Source organism: Rissa tridactyla, chromosome Z, assembly GCF_028500815.1.
Source record: "Rissa tridactyla isolate bRisTri1 chromosome Z, bRisTri1.patW.cur.20221130, whole genome shotgun sequence".
NCBI lineage: Eukaryota > Metazoa > Chordata > Aves > Charadriiformes > Laridae > Rissa > Rissa tridactyla.
In genome coordinates, this window is record NC_071497.1 from 62,743,616 (window position 1) to 62,765,502 (window position 21,887).

The 21,887-nt window shown below is 38.9% G+C and overlaps 1 long non-coding RNA gene across 2 annotated transcripts in view; it reads left to right on the forward strand.

Moving 5' to 3' along the window:
* The first annotated feature begins 249 nt into the window (after nucleotides 1-249).
* Nucleotides 250-21,887, forward strand: part of LOC128902188 (uncharacterized) — a 60,373-nt gene continuing 38,735 nt past the window's right edge. The window contains exons 1-4 of one of the 2 annotated variants that reach the window (XR_008463675.1): nucleotides 250-350; nucleotides 2,287-2,378; nucleotides 3,279-3,381; nucleotides 6,973-7,341. This is a non-coding gene — a long non-coding RNA (uncharacterized LOC128902188). Of the gene's footprint in view, nucleotides 351-2,286; nucleotides 2,379-3,278; nucleotides 3,382-6,972; nucleotides 7,342-21,887 lie in introns of those variants that run through there. The other variant, XR_008463676.1, reaches the window with a different exon arrangement.

Genomic DNA, 21,887 nt, shown 5'->3' on the forward strand with positions numbered 1-21,887 from the left:
GTACTTTGTCCATCCACTCCATTGATCAGGTGGCAACATACTTCATTGAAAACAGAACGCTGACCAGTTTGTACGTGGTTTGAGCAGTTAACTTTACATTGATCTTAATGCAAAGAAATCTTTATCAAAATTTGTCACTATCATTTTCTCTGCAACAGACCTTTGTCCTGGAACAGTTCCCAACTGGAAGAACGATGCAACACTACGTCGCAAGTTTGAATTTTCAGGTTCACTGGAATAGACTGGAGAGAAAGTTCTTTCCTTGATGGGTTTTCTTAATGCTTTTGGAAGTGGCATAAGAAAAAGAACCTTGATTTTTCTTCCCTGAAAATGCTGTGGTGTTATCCGAGGTAATGTTTCTTCTCATAAGCTATGGTCTCTCAAGAGATCACACTTCTCTTGCTGAGTTGCTAGGACGTGTCACGAGAATCCCAATCATAGTACCACAGAGAAAACTGAAGTCCCAGGGTATGAACATGCTTAGTATCTATCAGATCAATCAAATTTGGCAATGGTGACAAAAGGAAGGATTGAGCTGAAAACCAACAGTGTATTTAACATTATTTGAAAAATTGTATCAGTCAAAAAACCAGTTTTCTGTTGAAATGAAGTTCGGACAAAAAAACCTCTCAACTAATCATGTCTGAAAGGCTAACACTCTGCTGATGGCAAAGTATTGGGTTGCTTCTTTTGTACAGATGGCTGCATAACATTCACAGAAGGAATGATTCTAGGAGCCAGTTTTTCAAATGTCATCTTCTACATATGTAAGTGCAAATGGGTCCCTGCATATCACTTGTGCATGCAAATGATAGACCTAGCATTTGCACATCAAGCACAGATCAGCTTTGGGCATTATCCTACAGATGGACAGATAAAGTGTGAATTACATTTATTCAAAGAAAGGCAAGCTACAAATCCCTTTAAAGAGGTGGTCTCTGGGTTTGTCTACTCCCAGCAACATAGAGCCGCTGAGGTAAACAGTTACTTCTGAACATTTTTATGAACAGAATTTTTTCACCCTCTTGCTATGCTCTTATTACCCTGATTTCCCTCGTACTGTTTGGTGAGGCTTTGCATTGCAGAACCGAGACAATTTTTTAAATTAATATTGGCATGGGCTGTCAATAATTGTCCACTTACCTTATTTGTGCTTTTGATTAAATATAGCCACTATGTGTTGTAAGGATTCTTTTTTTTCAGTCTACTTATTGCTGAGAATAGATTTCTTACCAGAATAGCTAAGATCAAGAAATTTTGGGCCAGGCTGTCGTCAGGTCTGAACTGGTTCCGTTGACTTCTATACCAATTATTCAGTCATAGACTAAAAATAAACAGCTTCATTGAGATGCATAGTAATTGCAATAGTGTTAAACTGCTAATAGGCTGCTATATATAGATGTGTAACTACAAATGTGTTAGCTGGACGTGCATCAGTTATCACATTGAAAGTTTTATCACTGCTTCACTGAGTAGTAGAGAAGTAATGAGGTTTCACTCTTACTTACTAGGAGTAGCAGCAGTTCTTCAAATAGTATCGCTTCAAATGCATAACATACAATAAGTTCTCTTTTGCCTGGCTGACTTTACATAGTATTTATATTTCAATGGAAAATGTTGCAAAACTTTTCTCTGTCTAAGCACAACTCTTTCCGTGCCTTCTTTCTGAATTTGATGAGAAAATGGAGGCAGAACATATAATTTTTAGTTTTCATAGATATTTATTGTTAGCCTCACTTTAATATTCTTGGTATTTTTTAAGGTACTCAGTTAATTGTGCCTTATTAATTCATTTGCCGGCTATTTGACACCAGTAGCATTAACACAGGTGAAATAAAGTTAATGGAAAGTATTGTATTTCTGAAAAACAGACAGCTTAGCAAGTTCTCTCCCAATCCAGTCATGTGACAAGGGGGAACTTATCACGACACACTTGGTTTCCTAATTAGAGGTAAACTTTATAGTAAGAGGTAAGCTATCCGACTGTTATAGTACTGCATTTTGGCTAGAGAGCCATAAACATGTTTGTTGGCATTCAGATGTATAAACAATTAAGAAAATATATAATCACACGGGGAGAAGAAATTAGTGCAACTTTTGTTTGCATTCTGTGAGAGCACAACTTAGATGAGTATTAGATTTCTGATTAAAGGCAACACAATTGCTTTTACTGGTTTTAGATCTGTGCGTGTGTGTGGCTAACTTAAAAAAGACAATGCCAGAGAGACGAGTTTCAGAAGGCTTGATGCATTTTTTTAAATGTTTTATTTATTGATGAAATTGTAGGGCTTAAATCATGTGGGATGTAGAAGATACTGAAGGAAACCTACTTCTTTGGAGCCCAGGGAGAAGATCCAGAAGACCTGAAATAGCAGACAGTGAGTAAAGTTTTCTTAAAGGTAGTAACACACCAACCAACAAAGCATTCTGCTATCAAGCTGGTTGTAGCAATAGGTAACACAGCTGTTTGTCTTCTGAACTAAAGGGAGGAAATAAATAAAATTAACATTTCCTTCTTGTCCTTCTCCCCACAAATACATTCAGAAAAAAGGGCCTTGGAATTTTCTTCTTCCCCTCTGCTTAGATCAGTATCACTCTATTGCCAACAAATTAATTCCTAGGTGTTTAGATGCAGTTTCTTCTTTCTCCAGTGCAAATCCTAGTTCAGGTCTCTTTTGCTCTCCCTTGCCAGTGATAGGTGATTGATGAATTGATATGTGACATATTTGCAGCTAAGTAAATTCAAGACCAGTTCATACTGTGACATGGAACAGGGCACCAGATCTGAATTCTGTGCTGTGCATGTAATTTCCAAGATAAGAGACTTGTTTCAGTTTGTTTAGTCTACCTTTTGCTTATGGAATATAGGCATCCTCTTGCAAAGTATCTACAAAAAAAGAAACCATGTCCAAGATCTGGCAGCTATTCAGAAGGAACACCAAATTAACATGAATTCATCTTGAAGTCACCAAATGCCAAGATAAGTTATAAATCCTGCCAAATTTGCTGAGTGCTTAATACATGTGGTAGACAGAAACCAGGCAGCATTCTGCAGGCAAACATACTCTTAGAGAGCAAAGGCTACTCCTCCTCTTTCCAGTGCTGCTGCTCCATATGGTGGTAAAGGAAGACTAAGGTTTCGGTGGCATTTCAATGTGTACAGCCTTTCCACATACTGCCGAGTGCCAGGTTTCTTATAGACAACTCTTGAAAAGGCAGGTGTCCTAGATCAATAGTTACCATCCAGATTTCTTGAATTCAAACTCTTTCACTTACAGGTGGCAATTAAAGGCTTCAGGACAGTTTCAGAGTGAAACATTTGTAGAAAGGTATGGAAGAATGACATTCAGAGATAAATGTGACATAACTCCTGAAAGAAAGGTGAGTGTGGGTCTATGTATTGTTCTTTCAATAGCAGTTAAAAGATCTTGTCACCACTCTTCAAATGTGAAAAAGAAAATAATGCTGTAGCCTGAAATTTTGAGCTGAGTAAAATGAACACTAGTTATTTTTTCCTTGTTAGGTAAGGAATTCTACCGTTCTACTCCTTGGACTCTGTACTGAGAAGTAAATGCAGGTATGGAAATTTTAGATTGTCTCAGAGAGAAACTCAGGCATGGAAATGTGGCACAGGAGAAACTGTAGAAAATTTTTTTTTTCTTCTCTATTTCCAATATATCTTGAAGTTACAGGAAAAACATTGGGTTTTGTCCTTGAATTGTTAGACGGATTTCAGCACAGAGGTGAGAGACAATAGCCAGAAGGTTTGGGTTCTTCCTGGAACCAGTCTCACTCCGTCCTAAGAGTGATCACAAATGCCATTTCCTAAATTTTTAGCATTCATTTTTACTACCTGACTTTGTGACTGCTATCTCTCATATTCAGATCTAGTTTTAATGATTGCATAGGCCTTCACCTTTCTCTCATGTACATTTTGCTGCATTATACCTCTAATTGCAAAGCTCTCTCCTGTACCCGACACTGTTTCCTCTTGCAGAGGATATCACCCCTTATTCAGAGGTATGACTTTATAGCTAGTCCCAAACCATCAGTCTCCTTTATGTTTTTCTGTACTCCTGGAGCTCTTTGGAACTTGTTCCTGGGAGTGGAATGCAGACTAATAAAATTCCAGAGTATGTGAGGTTTATAAATAAATTAAAATAGTCTCATCTGAAATACTTAGAAGGGTATTTGCCAACACTAACTGTAGGCATGCACAGATATATACCCCTTACCATCTCTTTTTGACTTCTTTAAACAGTTGATCCACCAACTAGGTGAATAAGCCACTAGTGTAAAACTTTGTTCACAGCATGCATTGCTCTGCATTTTAGCAAAGACCATTTGGAATCCCACTGGCAGATGCGCCTGGAACCATGTAGGCGAGAACATGCCTACATGAGACTTCAGCTTTTCCCAAAGAGTTTTACAAGCTTTCTGGTGGGAAGAGAGTCATATGTTACTTTCACTGCCCTATGTTCAGTTTAAAAATTATTTTAGTAAAAGAGAGCTGAAAGAAATTTATCTATCCAATCTCAATCAAGCATCTTCACTTAAACCTATACAGATCTTCCAACAGTGGTGCAGGAACTGACATTTAGGAACTGCTATATTCCTCATTAGCTAATTGCTGTCACACAACTACTTCAGCCTTACAAGCCAGTTTATGGCTTTGGAAATGAAAAAAAGAGGTCAAAACTGCAGATGTAATAATCACTGTGTGATAAACAGATTTTTTTTAATGCACTGTAGGTTGGACAAAGAGAAAGCCTCTCTTTTTCCGATAAAGGACAGCTTTTTTGTTCTAAATTGTGCCAAGGCTGGGGGGTTTTGTTCAGTGGTTTTTGGGGCTGTTTGAATTTAAGTCAGCTGTTTTAAGTCAGAAATGTCAAATGACAAATCTACTCAGTTTGGTTTGCTTTTCTAAACATGACTATAGATTCTACTACATGAGGTCTTTGTGATCCTGTTGCAGGGCACAGGTAAGGCAGAATGAATATCCTGGATCTGGGAAAGTGGCGAGCTGTACACATGCCCCACTGTGTAGGTTGCGTGCCAGGCAGGTTTCAGGGTGTACAGGAAGATGTAAATCCCATGCCTCTTCACTCAAGCTTTGTGCACAGAGAGGTGGGTTTTTATTAGAAGCAGGTGTTTGCTCTAATCTGAATTGTTGGATGCACCTTATTTTACCTTCGAAGACCACAGGGCCTTCCTTAGGGTACCACAGCAATGGAAGCACACCAAATCTCAGCTCGCACTGCAGGGCACTGTAAGCTCAGTCTACTGCTGACCATATTTCTGCCTCAGATTTGCTACCATTTCTTAAGTATATACTTCTCTGTTTAGATTTTTTTCCACTGGCTTTGATCCCAGCAACAGGAGTTTTCATTTTCAGTCTGTACAGAAGGCTGCCACAAAATATATTCAGCTTTCAGGACACGTAGAATGTGTGAATCCATCGAGCTTGTCAGGTGGAAGAATGGGGCTTTGATAGGTTTAAATAGATGCTATAAATACTACTTATAAAAACGGCTGCTCCTATATAAAAAGTTTTTTTTGAAAAATGTCTATGCTCTACTAGCATACTAGCACTGAAAAATAAAATTAATGTGGAATTAGCATTTCAAAGTACAGTGGACTACTGCCTATTCCTTTTAGCAACAGGACGACTGTAAGTTTGTGGAGTTTTATCCACTGAAGAACACATGACAAGACAAGATGACTAACCAACCAACTAAAAGTTGTCTTTTTACATGCTGACTCTCTAATTGAGTTTGGAAACATCCTCAATAAAAATATGACAGCCAGAGGCCAGAAGCACAGCTCATCAAGAGGGGTGGGAATCAGACTGAAGAATAAAATAATACAAAACACATGAAATTTCTTGTGGAGAATTTTTAATACCCAAAAGGTTGCTTTTATCACTGTGTTAATTTCAGTATTATCACAATGCTTCATTTGGGGTCTTTTGCTAAATAGAAAATAGGATGCTTAACATGAAATCCAGTTACAGTAGAAAACTGCAGAAACACAGTGAACTCCAAATGAATGCTTTTGTTTAATTGACATGTTTTGACAGATCATAAATCAGTGAGGGTGTTTCACATCTTCTGTAATAGCCGCTGTACTAGTAGTCATTTTTCTCTTATGTACCCTAAAAGCCAGAAGGCAGAAAAGTGGCTTCATGTGTAACATGTCTCCTTTCTTCTGCATCAGACTACTTCAACTGTTTGCATCAGTGAATAGCAAGGTCCAAAAGCAGAACTTCTTTCACTTCATTTTATAAATTGATTTCTACCTTAGCTGGCATAACTTTTGAAAGCCAATCTGTCTAGGCTTTTAAAGGTCTTTCGTCACTGAGCTATTATTGATACCAGTAACACAATAGCAAATTGATGCAGAAGGTGAAAAGTTCCCTCAACAATATCGAACACTGGGCCTTCCAACTGCAGTGATTTTTGTAGCAGTGTAGTTGCCCTATGTAGCACCAGCTATCAGAAGCAATTGCTTCCAGAATGGTAGCTGCTCTACAACAAATATCTTTTTCTAGTTCTGGATGTTTCCAATGCCTGAAACCCTGTTTGTAAAGGAAAGAGAACTCCCATCATCTGCAAGGCACAATACATTTGGAAATTAATTGGAATTGTAGATATAAAGTATATAATCTCCATTATTTGGAAAAATGAGTAGTCAGTGAGAACCTGTATAGTTCATTTGTAGGTAGCTCTCATAAATGCAACTGCAGAAATTGGAGCTGGAGAATGGAGATTCAGGGTCCAGTCCCCACCCACTGAAGTCATTGGCAAGTATCCGATTGCTGTTGGAGAAAGTACAACTAGACACCATCTAGCACACTATGTATCGTATTTAACTTTCCCAACTGAATGAATAACAATGAATGGCTTGAGTCCCTGGCTTAGTCAGTTCTGAGGTAATGTCCAAATTTAGCTTGCTCTTCCTGCCTGTCCATAGATAATTAAAGAACAGCTACATCAAATTCAGTTGCCATGAACAACTCTTTGGGGATCGAATCTGCAGGACCTACATGGCTAATTGGATGAATCTGGCTATACATCTTTACAGAAATCCTGGATTGCAGGTACTTACATAAATTCCTGTCACCTCTGTCAGTGTGAACTACTTACAGCTCTGGGTATCCATGCCTAAGTCATCTAAACTGGGAGTTGCAGCAAACGCTGCATATGTAACTAAGGCACAAAGCCTACGTCAAGTAGGTTATTATAGCTTCCATCCCTGGTACAGTTTGGGTGTGACTAAATGACTTTAGTATTTGCACATCTTCTTCCCCCGATTGAAATCAAGGGAGACAGCCTTTGTAACCTGCATGCAGATAATTGAATTAATTTAGTAGCATGATTTAAGAATTACTTTGTTAACACAGGGCAAATCCACATCAACTTCTTTTTCCCTGGACAGAGGCAATGCTAGTTAAGCATTAAAATACCTTTGAGGTGCAGGTGTAAGGTTCTTAGCTAGTTTCCTTCTAAACACTGCCTTTGTCCCAGTGCAGACAGTAGCCTTTCCATATGCTACATATGGGGTTTTGTGCTGTAACCGTAAATGGCTTGAGATGAAGTTTTTTTTTTTTTTAATACTCAAAGCAAAAGTACTTTGAAACACTTTTAGGTCTTCCACTGGAGCCATCAGCCAAAGTTGCTCATTGCCTAAAAAAGAACAGGATCTTAAGTTTTCAAAGCCCAAAGATATATTGACCAGAAGTTTAAAGTTATTGACCTAGTTCAAGTTTCCTATTGATATTGGTTTCACCTCCTTTTCTCACTATCTCTTATTAAAAAGGTACTTTGGCAAATGTAATTTACCCAACTTCTCTTCAAGAAACTTTTGAAAGCTAGCTAATAGAAAGTATACTTGAAACTTTCAAATGCGTTGTTTTTCATGCTGTGGCATTTTAAATTGATCTTTAATTATAAAATAAGGCCAGCAATAAAATATAATTCGCTTATCGTAATTCTAAGCCAACACAGCTCTTTCTAGTCCTAATTCCAAATATTTCACTCATTTTTACTTACGCTGAAGAAGTTAATAAACCTTTAGTAACCCAGTACTGTCAGCATCTCGCCATTCCTTGTCTGCTCCATGTTGCTCTTAATGCAGAATTGCAGAAACAGCATGAATGATGTATCACATCAGCCAGTCATAGTGTTATAATTTCTTGGTGACTTATTAACAAAATTCATCACCAGTATACATTCCCTAGCTTTGTTTGCTTTGTAGTAACAGCAGCTAAACAGTATTTGAGGTGTTCTCTTGATGAAAACCATTGGGATTTTTTTCCTGGGAAAGAAATACAACATCGCTTCCTGATGTGAGTAAAAACTGGATTTCAAAAATGCCCTGAACAATGCAATGAAGTTTATTGGCCTTTAGAAATGCTTAGCATTCATTTTAGCAGGGAGCAGGATGACAATGTGAGAATTGTTCAGGCAGAAACCAATGGAACACAAAGTGTTCTTCCTCACCTCATGTCACACATAAATTATTAACATTCCTAAAAATTTCTCTCTCCCTCAGTCATCCGTTAATGCAAGAAGACTCGTAATTTTTCTAATGCTTTCCTTTTATGCAGTCCACAGTAAGGGACTTAGCTGTCAAAAGGGAGGGATTGTGCCAGCAGTTAATTGCAAGTACAATAAAATTCCTTGGTTTGAAGAATGACCCAAGTTCTCCAATCTATTCTATATTGCATAATGTTGATTCCACTACCCAACTCAATACACTATTCGGGAAGTAAAAACCATGCCCTAATCCTGAACTTTCAGCTAAATCATAGATTACCCTTTCCTGCTCCCTTATCCTACTCCTCCCCACTACCGCCCCCCCCAAAAAGTTAAAAAAACCCCAAAAGGCAATGGTATATTGCTATTTCTCTACCATCAGCAGGCATTTGTGATAAACACTGGTAGAGTACGCACCATTACCCCTTGTCATCCTGTACATGGACAAATGCCAACCTAGTATGTCCGTCAGTTATTTCAGCGACTCAAGTGGCAGATCCATGTGGTTGAGGAGAAGCCTGCTGTGGGGTAATGCTTTCCAAGCTGGCAGTGTACCCAGCAATACTTGCAAAGCAGAGTGTAAAAACCACTTGATATTGCACAGTCAGTGCTTTTGCCCTGAACTAGCAACTGTCTTCCCTGCTTAGGTCAGTGATTTTGTTTAGTTCAGCACCTTACTTTACCTGGAACTTTTCTTACTCCTATTGAGCTGATAATGCTAATTACATGCAGTGTAGTTAAGCATACAACTTGAGAGGGGATTTAAAAACATTAGGAATCAGTCTCCATGTGATTCAAGTGTATGAATTACACTAAGTTCCTTTATCAGGTAGTTGGGCATGTAGGATGAAAACCTCTACGGAGAGCTGGAGCTCTAACTGGAACTGGCTTTAGGTATATCAACCCAAACTAAGAATTCTGGATTTTATCATTCCTCCTAAACTTCAGTTTGCTATTTGACAGCATACTGCACAGAGCTTAAAGCAATACCCTCCTCCCCAAGATGTTTTGATGTTCTGCTGTGGTCTTGGTTCCCACTGCACTGCTGCTCAGCACAGAAGGGAGCTCCCTGTGTGCCAGCTATGATGATATCTGAGCAGCAACACTTCTCATTTTGCGGGTTTCCTATCAACAGCCAGCAGTTGCCCACTGGCCTCAGAGCACACCTCACCAGTACTCAGCCATGTGTCTGCACGCGAATACTACTGCTTATCTCAGCTGGCAGCAACAGCCGCTGGTTTCACAATCCAGCTGCAATCAAATGGGTCATTGATCAGGTATTATAAATATGGCAGTTAATGGCTGCCAGATCCTGCAGATGCTTCTGCTTTTTTCCTTGTTTGGTATCTGTGCCATAGGGCAAGGTGATTTTTTTCCCCAAACACTGTGAATCCCCGCGTACAGCTCCATCCTGCTTTCTGTATTTCCTGCAGCTTCCCCAGCGATCCACCTGCCCTCTGGATCATCCTTCTTCCCCCACTTACCTTTGCTCTTTTTCCATGCCAGTAAGAAGTATTCCTTGATCCTTTTCTTCAGCTGTCCTTGTTCCTTGAAAGCTTCCTGTAGGATTGAATGTCTTTCTCTCAGTCTGTCCTCTAAGGGGGACCAATTAGTTCCTCAAACAATCTGATCTTTAAATAAGAAAACCTTAATGTTTTTGAAGTCAGACACAGAGATCAGGTTTTCTCACCTGAATAAAATTTGTCTTTAATTTTTGATTTAACATATATTGTATGACTCTTTCTGTACTACCCTTCTGTCCAGGATCACAGTATGCAGACGGACACCTATATTGTCTCTGCCATAGGCTGAGGGCTGGCGGCAGGGCCCCAGGCAATTCATGGTCCTTCCTAGTCTGCCAGCGCGATAATAAAAACTTTTGGTTCTTACTTTTCGTCTTTCATCTACATCCCCCAGCTTGCTGTGTAGACAGGCTCTGATCTTGTTTCGTGTGTCTGCAGAAGCACTCGCTTGAGGACTTGAGGTGGCCACTGGAGTTTTTGCTGAAGTCTTTGTTTAGCGACAGTAAATTTAAAGCCAGAAAAACAGCCTAGGTTCCAAAAGGGGTGAGTAAGAAGGATCTATATTTGTGGAGGTGGGTGCAGACTGTATATGTAAGACATTTTGTCTTTCATAAGGAGGCTGCACACTAGTTCTCCTGTAATTATTACAGGTAGAACTGCAATAAAATCATAGTCACAACAATATTATAATATATTTTACAGGAATAGTTGCAGATATTTTCTACAACTGCATCTACACCGACACAGTTGGGAACAATTTTTGGCTGAAGCCCCTCAGCCATGTTTTAATCCCATATCAAGGCAAGACACAGACTTTGATGGGGACAACTCCTTTCCTCCCCTCTTCCAGTTCTTACAACATACCTTAGGCAGGAGTTATGCTGTGCTTCTGGTAGATGCCAGCCTCCTGGCATTTATCAAAGTAAGTGTTCCCTTGTAATTTACTTGGTAGCACAATGTGGTTGAATGACAAGCACGACATGCCTTTCCTCCAGCCGGGTACAAAGCTAGCTGAAGCAGGCAGCCAAGATGCTGCATGTAATACAACCATTGTGGTAAGGAGATTTTCAGGCTCCTGCTTTCAACGATAGCATAATGCGGCTTGCTACAGACCTGTGCTACGCACTAGCTAAGTTGCTGCTAATTAATCAAATTCTTTCAGGGAATTAGAATCTCTGATCTATGGCCCAGGCAGAATGCAGATTCCTGCATCTGCTCTTCTTAGGAAATGCCTTCATCCATTCTCCTCTTAGGAAGTGATCCCCAGACCTCAGCGTACATGCCAAATCTAGTTAAGAGTCCACTAGCCCCTTCAGTCTTTGGGGGCCCATTCAGTCTGATTCTTTGAAGAGCCACAGAATCTCCTCTGCAAGATATGATTGCTATATGCTACCTCCCCTATCTGTTTAATCATAGCTACAAATATCTTTGTGTTCTCTTCCATCCAATTTGGAAAGAGTAACATTGCAGAGTAATGATCCAAAACATGTAACATCCCATATATTTTCCTGTCCGTGCAGAAAACGTCCTCTGTGTTCTTTGCTGCTGAGTTCTTAGAAAGCCGCAGCAGGATAAGGACTCCGTTTAAAGATTTTGCATCTAGGTATAGTATGAAACAAAAAAATCTGTAGAAACCTTTCATTACTACATAAGGTCAAACCTACCCTTTGAATTTCCTTAGGAGCTGCCTTTTCCTTTCTCTCCTTTTTTGCTGCTGCACGCTGCTTCCTAGGAGGCTAATGAGCCCCAGGTGACCATGACCTTTGCCAACTGGCCTTTGCCTCTCCAGCCTATAGCCCTAAAACCTTTCACTCTGGTCATGCCCTGGCAATAGACTTTGCCACATATAGTTAACTCATCAAGCCTGTACCATGTTTGAAATCCTATTATTAGATAACAGCATTAAAAACAGCATTGACAGCAAATACTTTCAGCAAATGAACTATAGATTCACTTTAATTAATATCTATGCTCTTGAAGGCAAGGGTTTGATTATTCATGGAGTGAGAACATCCAAGGGTTGCAAACGCAGCTGAAAAATTAGTTAATGAGTTGTAATAATATATTGGTGGGAAAGGTTCCTGTGGCTTGTGCTGCATTAGACATTCTCGTGGAATATTATAATACAGTTCCTATATCACATATGGTAACCATAATGTGTTGGGAGAGCTGTATCTATTTTGGTCGTCCTTTGTGCTTGACAGCTCTCAAGGTGACACCAAATTATTCTTCTGATCTTATGGATTCCTGTGGAGCTGCTTCTCAAACATTGATCTAAGACGTGTGAGAAGAGTTTCTCTTGAAGTAGTATTGTCAGACAGCATATGGAAGTTAGACTAAATGTAGCTCAGCTTTACCCTATGAAATCAGATTCATTAAGGGATTATCCAGAAACCTTAAGTATCTTATTTGCAGGTGTTTGAGCTCTGATGTATACATGTTATGAATACATATAGCCAGCCAGCTTCTTTCACAGAGAGTGAAGGCCAAGACATTTCTTGAGTGAAAGTACAATCTCTAGAGTAACACTTAGTCTTGAAAATATCTCCAGTTAATATTTTCAGAAAACAGAAGTGGTGTATGTGGTGCGCCCTCTGAGGAAGCATATGTTTGAGCAAATCTTGCTGCCTCTGAGAGGTCATCCATGACAAATGATAGGTGTGCACATCTGGCCTGAAATATATTTCAGAGTAGGAAGGGGTTTCAACAAGAATGAGGTAAAATTTTCAGCTCAAAATTTGTGTCACATGAAAAACTGCATATCTGACAGCAATCTGTGTTTGGTGTTTCACATGTATTCAGTATGAGGTGTGTTGGGACGCAGCTAGGAAACTTGCCTCAAATGTGGTGAGATTGTGGCTTTTCTAGTAATCCTCACCTTATTTCAGTATTAACATGTAAAGACAGCACACACCATCGTTGTCACTGACAACCTGTTGATAACCAGAAATAGTTTATGAGGACTCTAAGGTGGCCTTGGCCTTTTAGTAATGCTAGTCAGTTCAGACCATGGTCCTACATAGCACAGTGCACAGTAGTCAGCTGAGAGCTATGTCTTCCCTAACTTTTTTAGCATTGCTTGAACTAGTTGCTCTAACATATGACTGGGAGGTGAATGTCCCTGTCCTAGAGAATACCAAAGACTTCTTCACAACAGTAAGGAAGGTTAGTGTTTTCAAGAAGCAGCAGAAATAGTTTGGAAGATTAGCAAGGGAAAGAGCACTGGTTGGTAAAGACCGAGGAAATGGATGCGATATAAAGGACCTAACTCAGAACTCAAGCTCAATAGGAGCAATGAACTAAGGGTTGTGAGAGGTAACAGAATCTAATAGGTTGTCTACAATGAAAATTAATTCACCCAAGAGAAAATCAAGGGAATTTGAGATAAAAAGAAATGCGAACAATACCTGATTTATGTAACCGATTTTACTAAAATTCCTCAGTAATTTCCAAATTGAGTTTCTTTTTCTATTCAGTAACGTGAAATTAATAGCAGAAAATCAACTCATATGAAAATACTGATCTGGGAATATGGGGACACACTGGGAACTTTTCCTACAAGGAGAGCTGCAAAAGTTGCCTGCCAGACAGATTTCTATCAGAAGTTTGCCAGTTTGCTCAACTGTATGCTTGGCTACCCACCTATAACACAGCCTCAGGTTCATTACCTAAGTTTTAATAGGTTGACACCCCTGGAAGCTCCCATCCTGTGTGCTGCCCTAGAGATCAGCAGTCCAGGGGTTTTCAGATTTGTTAAGTGCAGCTGAGTGGCACCTAAGAGGTGTGGTTGCTTCTGTTGGTGGCAGAAGCTTGATTTGAAATGAAATGCTTGTCATGATTTCAAAATGAAATGTGGTGGGAATTTCCCCTTTGCAAAGAAGCTTTGAAATTTCTGACGACGTTTTTGCACAATGTGGAGTATCTTTGTCTTCCAATTTTGTAATATCTAATGGAAAGGAAGTTCTTACTTTCCTCAGGTCTAGCAGTTTTATAACAGAATGGCCAACAGTCCCCCATTCGCTTGCTTTAGCAGCAAAGATGAGTTATATCAAAAGATAAACTTAGTAGGGTTAGCAATACGGGCCATGCTTGACTTCACATACCTTGCCTTATGGTGGTTTTTTCCACTTTTTACTTTGGTTTTTCCTTAATATGCATTAGTCATGTCAGATTAAAAACCTTTTTCCTGAAAAGTGAATGCATAGCCATTGGCAAGCAATTAACAAACACAAGAAAAGACAAAGGCACCAGAATGGGGAAAAGGTGAGTTGTTTGGGGTAAATGTAGGCCAGGAAGAGAAGTTGCTTTTGAAAGGATGCTATGATGGTTTATCAAACTTTAACTTTTTATCCACTACCGGCTAGTATGTTTTTTAAGTTCTAAGCAAAACTTCCATTCCTAGATTTACTTAAGCAAATTTAGAGAGCAAAAGGTAATGGGAGATTGAACCTCTGAACTTTTCTGGATGGGAAGAGGAAAGGGGTAAATATTATTAAAAAAAAATCAACAAAACATAGAAGAGTTTCACAGATCTAAATACTGAACCTTTGAATAAAAAATACAAAGCAAGTGAAATGCTGAGTAAACATAATTACAGCTGGAAGCCTCTCCCCTAAATATGTCATATAATCTGTCACATTATCCTGGTTTGGCTAAGATAAAAGAAGCCTTTGGAAACTATCATAGTTCTCTGTGGTGAAGTCATACAGTCCGTATCATAATATGCTGTGAGCTGATTGCATATGAATGCATGAAGGTTCCTACTACGCTAACGCAAGGTTGTTTTCCTGTTTGTATGCTCACCGATAATCTGGAGAAGTCTGTATCATTTGAGCATCCTTCCGGTAGGTTGGACTTCTGACTTTAACGCCTGATAAAATTATTACTTAGTGATATCGGAGAGATCCTTCTTTGCTTCTGGGTTGCAATCTTATGTAATCGATGTTCTGCAAGCAGCAGTATGTTTCAGTGTTGTACAAAATGTAGATCACAGCTGTGATGGCTTTTCATCCTCTCTGTCTGTGAAGAATGTTAGAAGGACAATCTGAAAGTTGAAGGTCTAAAAGAAATCCTTCTTTTTCAAAGTAAAAAGAAATCATAGGTCACCAATGAAATCAAGAGCCTTTCAAGATCAGCCTATCTCATGTCCTTCCTGTTTGCCAAACAGTACCTTGTTACGTTCATGAGGGAAATCTCTTTTACTAACATTCAGGCTTTGTCAAATAGATTGTAAGCAATACAGATATTGCAAAGGACAGTCACTCCAACATCTGTGCAATTACCTTCTGCATATGACTGGACCCCAATCTGGAAAAATGGTGTGGGACTAATTAACCTGATTTCCACTTGTCCAAACATAAAGGGAAACACTGTGGAACATTTATATCCTATGCGTTGCTTTAGCCATCTATGTTTCTCATGAGGAATATGCAGTGAAATTAAACTTACGGTCAAAAGAGAACGCAAGGATGGATATACTTCTGCTGTCTCTGATCCACTCAAGGGTCTTTCTTAAAAGAATATTATCAGTTCAAAGTAAGAGGGGAATTCAGATGCTCATCTCTGCCACATCACCACTGGTAATATTGAGAATTAAGGCATGAAGTTGCCAGCAATATAATGTTTGCAATCTTGGTTCTTTTTATGAACCTGAAAGAATATTAGTTTCACTGTCTAGGAAAATAGATTTGCTTTATATTCTCTGTGCAAGAATTTTTATGTTCTGTGTTGCTTAGTTGTGATGCTGGAAACACAGGGCTGTGTTGTCCAGCTTTTTGATAGAGAATTGTATCAGTATTCTTTGATTCTGGACTCTCAGTTGGAAGTAGAAAAAATAGGCCAGAGCTGTTACCTATTTCTAATTTTTTGTTGTTTTCAGCTTCAAGGAAAACAAATCCAGTGTCAGTGTACACAGATGAAATAAGATTCACAGGCTAATAAATGCTTTCGTTCGCTGTTGCAGTCAGACGCTGAGCACTCCTGTAGGACAGTGCAAATATAGGCTCTGTGTCATATTATTGGCTTTCAAGGCACGAGTATAGGATTCCTCATAGTGTTAAAGCCTTTCACAGTAAATGTCTACACTATAAATTTTGATGTGCTTCCCAGCTGAATGGATGCTTTGAGTGGAGACAGACTGGCTGGAGCTAAAGTAGTTAGCTTTGATTTACCTCTTCTCTATTATTCAGTCCTATTGAGAATTTGGAGTAGTGATATCAAGGCATGTTGATTTGTTTCGGTTTATAGATTGAAATAAAACGAGTGCTATTTAACCTTGGTCAATACCATGCAACCTTATAATGATATTAGTGGGGCGAAGTAATGTGTAAGTTTGTAAGACAAAAACAATGAAGCATGATGTTTGCAAATAAATCCATTGACAGATGAGTTTTCCCTGTTAATCATTCAGTGTGTGCTTTTTGTGCATGTCTTTGAGGGGTTTCCAGAATTAGAGAAGTACTTGTGAAGAGTCTGCGCGTGTGCCATTTCTTAAACCCCATTTATATTTAGTCTGGTTTGTAATGTTTGGTTTGCATGTGTTGGCCATATTCACGCAGTGCATCTCAGCTGCTGCTTTTCCTAGAGCTAAAACAGTTCCTGCTCTCCAGCATTCGGAGGATATTCCTCCTTGCTACAGTTTGTTAGCTGCAGATGCAATTAGAGTGAGTTAGTTATTCGTGGGCCTAAAATGGGTAATTTAAAAGAAGTGATCCATTTTCGAAATCCTGTTCTGACACATTAGGGTCCCTCATAGATATCAGGGTGCTTCTGATATTTCTTCTCAGACTAAACTGTAGGTATTTGTGGGGTTGAGTAATTTCCTTACTAGTTCTATCTAGCTTCCTAACTAAGAAGCAAAGTATAATTACTCTTTTTGTCTGGGATCAACCAATGATATCAGGGTTACTTTCCTGATAATTATTAATGAGATTGATCAACAGTTTTCAAGTCATTAATCCTGTGCAAAGCTTGTCTGTTCTGCTGCAAACCATAGGTGAATTTTAAAGGGCTATCAGTACTGACACTTTCAAGTACTATGCAATAAAAAGGGCAAGTACTGGTGGGAAAAAAAGACAGATGTGCAACTGTCCTGAGAAAGATCAGTGGTCCTAAACTTGCATAAGTCCTTGCCAGCAAGATTTCAGGGGGCGATGCATTAGCTGTGTGTGAATCCTTAGGGGCCTTCTGAATGGGAACGCCTGTCAACTGTGGCAGCTATAAGTTATAGTCCTCCAAGCACATACTTGGTCCTCTGCATATTTGTCATGCAGTCTGGTGGCCCAAGGTTAAGCCAGAATTAGATATTTATATCCTAAATATTATTGTCACCAACCCACACCAGAGTCAGACACAGTTAAGCCGTATTTGGCCATTACATTAGACACTGTGCGCTCAAGGGAAATTTCCAAAAAGAAGAGGAGAAGGGCTGAGTGGTATCAGCTGTTACCATGCAGCAAAGTGACAATTAAACATTCTGTGTGTATAATTCTGGTTAATGTCTATGTATGCAGAAATCTGACCAGCTCTCAGAGAAGTGTCTGTTGTTACTGCGCACTGTGACATTCTGCTCTTGATCAGGCAAAACTGTCAGCAGCTGAAGGTGGAGCATGATCCTGTGCTCTCAGGCCTTACTTTTTACTCGCCATGTCCTAGAAATGAACTAATGTAAACAAGGTGAAATATAGAATCCTTACAGCCTTCCACTAAAATAGAAGTCTGTAAATGGATCTCAGTTTACCCTTTCTCATCTCTGACAATATTCTCAGACCCACCCGTCCCATATACTGACAAAAATGTTTAGCATTTAACTGCAGAGCTATATCGGGCTCCAGATGAATTTGAAATAGTATCAACCCACAAACCTCCAGGTCTGTCAGAGACTACGAAAATCCAGAGTGTGCACAACACAGACCCCGCAGACAGAGTGAAGCCGCAGCAGGCGATTTAGTCTGTCTCGCATGTCCCAAAGGGAAACATATTCAGAGTCATACTTGGCTTTTTATTCCAAATGCGCAAAATGGATGTGCATAAGAAGTCTGCAGACAGCTGGAATTTTATGGAGTAAAACCAGATATAGCCCACTGAGCTATCGAAAGATTGTGGTTCCCATCCATTAGTTGTAATGGATGGGAATTCCCTTTTAAAATACTAGTACTGCAAGTTTTAGATGATCTGCTCTGATTGGCTGGCTTTGTATTTTGGAAGCTGTATGTAGTGCTGGTTAGAATATTCTTAAGATGGTACCTAGAAAAAAAAAAGGTATATCTATAAAAGATTCACGTGTGAAAAGCCGTGCAGCCAGGTTACAGCATGCACTAGTCAGCCCAGGAGAGAGCCTTTTTGAGAAGGTGAGGAGAGAAACTCCTTGCAGATGCAGCTCCACAGATGTAAAACTAAGAGGTGTGCACCTGACCACGTTCTTTGAAGTGGTTTCTGAAGCAAATCAGCTTGAAAGAGCCTGGAAACAGCTTTCATCATCTATCTCCTTGGTGCCCTTCCATGATTAGTGTCAATGAGCTTAAGAGTGAGGGCTGAAAAAAGCTTGCCTGCACGCCACTCCTTGTTCTGTCCCTCAGGCAGGATTCATAGAAATGCAGGCAGGGAATCTTCTGTATTTTTAATTATTTTGCATGTGAGACTAATATAACCACCTGTCCAAATGGCTATATACAACACGTAAAATATATGTGTCGTTGTTTTGCAACTGACATAATTATCGTATTGGCAAAGTGCCAGTACCTGGTGTAATTTGAATACTCCAGACTATCAATGCTATGCAGTAGCTTGTCTCTGAGCAGACTAACTGTGCTGATATTTTTAAGTAGTTCTTTACACAATATTAAGTTTTAAATCTAAGGTAGTCCTGGTTTACGCAGTAGAGTAGATCTAGGTGAATGTCATTTAGCTAACATTTCCAGAATGAATGATAATTATTCAGAAAGGCAGTTGTTCTCATTTCTTGGTGTGCCTCTGAATCACTAGAAGTACATCTTGTAATTACCAAACCATGCTGCTATAGAAGAAAAAAGCTAAACTTTATGGCTTTATGTTGACAAAACATGCTCGGAGATTTGCATATGTTTTATGATATCACTGACCGATGTAACAAAATATAACATGTTCTCTCCATGATCAGTCTTGTCTTACAAGGGGTCTCCTTATAAAATCCCTCCATTACTGATTAGTCATAGTTGGCTACAACAGCTCACTATTACAGTTTCTCTACATTTACACTGAAACTGCAGTTCAGCAACTTTAGATATAAAAATACAATTCTCGCAAAAGTAGGTAGCTGGGAAATTCCCAATTCCATATGTCAAGATACCCATTCATTGAAACCAAAATTGATAGTAGAACTGTTTTAAAAAAATCTCCTGATTCACAAATTGGCTAAAATATCCTTTGTTGTCAGAATGAAGTTAAAAGAAAGTTGTTTTTGCTTCAGAATTGTTTTCCATTTCAAAGTTTTTGTCAAATTACAATAAGAGGGAGGGAAGGAGGAAGAAACTAAACAAAGCTGTCAGATGAGCAGACATAATTCAACATGAATTCAACTAAGCTAAGAAATGGGAGGAACTTCTCGTTTAGTAAGGTCATAAACAATTTAAGGCTTCATACACAAATTAATACTTCAAATAACTGCTTAAAATCAGTGGGCTAACTAATCATGCTCTGTACTGTGACAATCAGGGGTAGCATAAGCACTTTCTGTTAGCTTCCACCACCAAGAATAATTTCCTGGAGATTCCCAGAATTTGTCCTTGTGCACGTGGGCCTCTTGGAAGTCGATCATCCAGCACTTAGGATCCACCTCCATGAGACAAAGGTATGTCAAGGTGTGAAGAGATCTGCAGCTCAGGGAGAAGCTGGCAGACTCATTAGCTTCCACAAATGATGTAAGATGTTCTTGAGAAACTGCTGCATAGCTGTCCAGAAGCAGCCAAACTCCAACGGTTTTCTTTTGTGTTCCTTCACTGCTGTTGGAACAGTACTGTTGATCAGCTTTTCTGTTAGCAAGACTCATAACTTTGGATTGTGTTGGACTATTCCACTTGTTTCAGAGGCTCTTCTTTCTTAAAGGGTATGCTTTCTAATCTCCGTAAGTAATTCTTCTGTGTCAGTAGCTGAGGTCATCTATTCTAATGCCAAGTCAATTGCCCATATTCACTATAACCATACTGTTATTAAAAGGAAAAGCCTAGCATCATATTGAGCCACTAAGTGCATCATTTCAAGTAGCCTTGCATTCCACAGCAATGTCAGTGTGCTACTTAGTGGGTATATTTGCGTACTTGTCTTTCTAATTCTGGCACCACAAGTTTCAGAGACAGTTGTTACTGAAATGACAGAAGTCCCTCAAAATTGGATAAAATATTCTCAAGTCAATGATAATTACACACCATTTTGACAGCTCTCACAGTTTAACGTGTCCCTTAGGGAGATAATGACTACATCAGAATCTAATCTTTCATTAAAAAAATACACACATAAATTAATAACACTCCATAAACTGGCCTATTGAGCAAAACATGAAAAAGAAACTCTGCAGGTTCAAACATCTTTGGGGAAAAAAGTAGGGCCCAGCATATATTTTTATTTAAAATCTCATTGTTTTTAAACCAACAACTTCAGCTTTTTGTGAAACGGATTTTTTTTCCCTTTTTTGAACACTTGAGGTGAGCAAACTCACCATGCTGTTCCATGGCAAGAAATTCTAAAGATTTTCCAACTCTCTGGTTTTATCACTGAAAAAATGTCATCCAGTAGCAAGATTTAGATGCCCACATAATTTGCACATAAATGTGTTTCAGAATTGTTAGTATTGTACTGCTTAAGAATCAATATCTTTGTTTTATATTTGATGGAGAAACAGAAGCTGAGGAGTACAGTTGGATTTTGGTAAGCAAATATATTGGGTTACACATACCTGCAACAGAAGATACCAGATGTACCTAAAATAAGAGCAATTTTCATTTCTGAGACAAATGCAAAAAATTTCAATATGCAAATTTCAATTTCTGCTTATAAAATACGTTTATATTTGCAGTGTCCTTATATGCATAACGTCAGGTACTGCTATTTTCCTTGGCATGGGATTTTTAATTTAAAGTAAGATTATTGTACTATGGGCAATTCTGAAAACTAGGCAAATACTGCAGTCATTCTCCTTTGGCAAAGTGACCTCTCAGTGCCATGGTGTTACAAATACAATTGTAAAGGTTGTTCCTCAATGTGGAAGAAGTAATATAGCACATTTTCTCTGCATTACAATTTAGAATTTTGCAAAACTTACACCCAAGGCAATTCTATGCAGTTGTTTGCAAGTCTCATGTCAATCATCAGAAAGAATAGGATAGGATGGAGGATCAATGGTAACAGCAAAAAAATGGTTTTGTGAATTTACTCTAAGGTTTTTACGTTTAGAGAGCTAAACTTTAAGAGAGTCTTCTGAAATTCCGTAAGTTCATTGTTAGTTTAAATTGGATGTTACACTTCATATTTTTGGTGTTGACTCAGATGTAAAAAGATCCAAATGAATGATATGCAATTAGTAATACTAAAGATGTGATATGCAATAGACTTTTATTGGCACAACTGTTCAGCATTTTCTGTGCATGGCAAAGCCACGCAGTACTTTTCAGAGCACTGTAAATCAGTCCAAGCTAAAACTTCTTAGCACCTTATGCTGTCACAAACACCGCAATGAAACTACTCCACATTTTTAGGAAAAAAATCATTTTTTGCCCAACGGAAATTCTTTGTACTTGGATTATGAAGAATTTAACCCTGTAGTGACTCATAACAAAAACACCAATTGGAAATTACT